Source organism: Bison bison, unplaced genomic scaffold (genome assembly GCF_000754665.1).
Source record: "Bison bison bison isolate TAMUID 2011002044 unplaced genomic scaffold, Bison_UMD1.0 scf7180017864371, whole genome shotgun sequence".
Taxonomy (NCBI): Eukaryota; Metazoa; Chordata; class Mammalia; order Artiodactyla; family Bovidae; genus Bison; species Bison bison.
Window position 1 is genome coordinate 8,305,565 of NW_011494943.1, and position 2,890 is coordinate 8,308,454.

Sequence of the window (2,890 nt, forward strand, 5' to 3'; positions counted from 1 at the left end):
TTCCACACTAATCCCTCAGAGAAATGACAGGCAGTTTAATAATACGACACTGCTCTCCGCTCAGCCTCCCTGGCCTGCCTGATCTAACCCCCTTTCCCTCAGCAGTTGCTCAGCCTCCCAGCCCATCCAGGGCCTTCATGCGACTCGATTCTCCTGCATCTTGGGGTCGCTTCCCCATGACCCACAGGCACAGCGGAAGGGCTCTGGATGCTTCTCAATAATCAGCTTTGTGAGCCTGGGCAGCAGCTGCCCCGGGGCCTCCCAGGCCTCGCCAGGAAGGAAGATGATTGGATTAGAAGGGGCTTGGTTAATGGAAAAAGCAGGGGGAGGGGAGAGGTGAGTTAAGTGCTGCTCTGCCAGGCTGGGGCTGGGCCCTCCTGCTCTCCCACTGCTGCTGTTCCCTTAGTGACAGACAGACCCGAGGCTGGCTGACGGCAGGCCCAAACCCAGACGTGAGTTACTTTTCCCAGCGGGCCTTCTGGCTTGCTCTCCAAGACGGGGCAGCATGGTCATCAGAAGAAAGTACTGGGACCTGCTCTTTTTCTCCCTTGCTGCTGCTGCTAAGTCGCTTCAGTCGTGTCTGACTCTGTGCGACCCCATAGACGGCAGCCCACCCGGCTCCCCCGTCCCTGGGATTCTCCAGGCAAGAACGCTGGAGTGGGTTGCCATTTCCTTCTCCAATGCGTGAAAGTGAAGTCACTTAGTTGTGTCCGACTCTTAGCAACCCCATAGACTGCAGCCTACCAGGCTCCTCCGCCCATGGGATTTTCCAGGCAAGAGTACTGAAGTGGGTTGCCATTGCCTTCTCCGTTTCTCCCCTAATATTTATTTATTTGGCTGCACTGGGTCTTAGTTGCAGCATTTGAACTCCTAGTTGCAGCATGTGGGATCTAGTTCCCTGACCAGGGATCGAACCCAGGCCCCCGCATTGGGAGCTCGGAGTCCCAGCTACTGCTCCACCAGGGAAGTCCCTGGGACGCGCCCTTGAAAATGCCCAAGTCCATTTCCGGACAGTTTCTTAGCACAGCTTCTTCCAGGGTAATCCCACAGGCAGCAAGGCAGAGGAGTCAGAAACAGCTGATATGTGTCCCCAGCACCTGGCCCCCGGCCTTATGCACAGTCGGAGTCACAGGGGCTTGATAGCTCAGAAGAGGCTGGAGAGCTGAACCCAAAAGGGAAGGGCAAGACCTCCAAGGGAGGAAAACAGATTTAATTCTCCTGTTGCCTGGATCATGTCAGGTCAGGACGTGGAGACGAAGGACGGACACACAAGCCTCAGCTCTCATGGTCATCCGCTCGGGCAGTGCATCAGGTTCAGCTCCGAGTTTGTGCCCAACACGTGAGCTTCCATAAGGCGCCTCGTCCTTCAAACCTCTACTCACCCTCACAGGGCTCACTTTCCCCCAGGGAGAGGCAGAAACGGCTGCTTTTTAAGCCACCACGAAACCCGTTACCTAGATATATTGCTGACAGCCTAGAGGCCTTGCAGAAACTTCTTTCAGAAGCACTGTAATCTGGAAGATCAGGAGATGACTGAGCACTACTAAAGGACTTTTTAAATTTTTCATTAATTAATTTTTGGCTGCACCGCACGAGTGCACTGCCTGGCATGCGGGATCTTGGCTCCCCAACCAGAGATTGAATCCAGGCTCCTGCAGCGGAAATGTGAAGTCTTAACCCCTGGACTGCCAGGGAAGTCCGTAAAGGACATTTTAAACTTCAGTCCAGAACCTGCCTCTGGATGAAAAGGGGCCAATGTGTTCACTGTAGGAACATGGCCGATTGAGAGCAAGTGGCAGCCTGAGAATAGCCCCTACGCATCTCCTGTTCCCAAGAGAATCCTAAACACAGGAGCAAAGCTAACACATCAGCACGTGTCCAAACCCTACCTGCCAACACCACAGGTGAGGGCAGCAAGAACAGCAGGGCCTCGGTGCTCCTTGGGAAGAATACAGCAGCCCTGCTCAAGCCGGTTAGAATACACTCTAATGACACAATTAGTCACCCTCTTGTAAAGCAAAGCACCTGCTCGAAGGGGGTCTGGAACAATTATCAGCATGCCTCCACCCAGCCTTGCTGCCTCCTCCTCCCGTCAAAGGGTTCTCTCCAGTATAAACCATTGTGTCCAGCAAAATTCAGAGTGGGCACTGCAGGCACGCTGACAACGCACCAAAAACCGCTGGCTCATGGTTTCCACCGTCCCGGCCAGCCTCCCTCACAAGGAAAGGAGCCCGGGAGTCAGAACAAGGCGTTCTGATCAGGCTCTGGGCCCTTGGCGCTGGCCCCAAGGGTCCAAGGGCGCTGAAATCCTGGGAATGTGCGGCTAGCAAGTAGATTTCTAATGTCAAGAGGTGCATCGGGGAATTCCCTGGTGGTTCAGTGGTTAGGACTCTGTGTGCGCTTCCACTGCTGGGGGCCCAGGTTCGATCCCTGGTTGGGGAACTAAGATCCTGAAGCTCTTAGTTCTACTAAGGACTACCTCTCTGGCTATTCTGAAGCAAGACTGAGGGGTCAGGACAGAGCTGCAGGACAGCAGAAACAGGAGGGTGGGCCTGGGGAGTGCTCAGCTGCACTGCAGGAAGGCTTTATCCTGCACACCGCACACTGGCCAGGCTTATCTGCAGCTCCAGGTGAGGTGTGCAGAGCACCATGCAGTTTGAAAAGGACAACAAAAAGGACTGCAATGGTCCAGTACTTTTCTTTCAGCCCCACCCAATGGGTTTCACACATAAATGACTCAGGAATCCGAATTCCAAATTGGCCTAAAAAGAAAACGCAGTTTTCCTTCTTTAAGTATTCTATTTTATCATATTACTATCAGGACAACCGCCATCCTTGAAGCCCTGGAAACAAGCCACATACACGTGCATTTGAAATCCCGCGGGCTGGA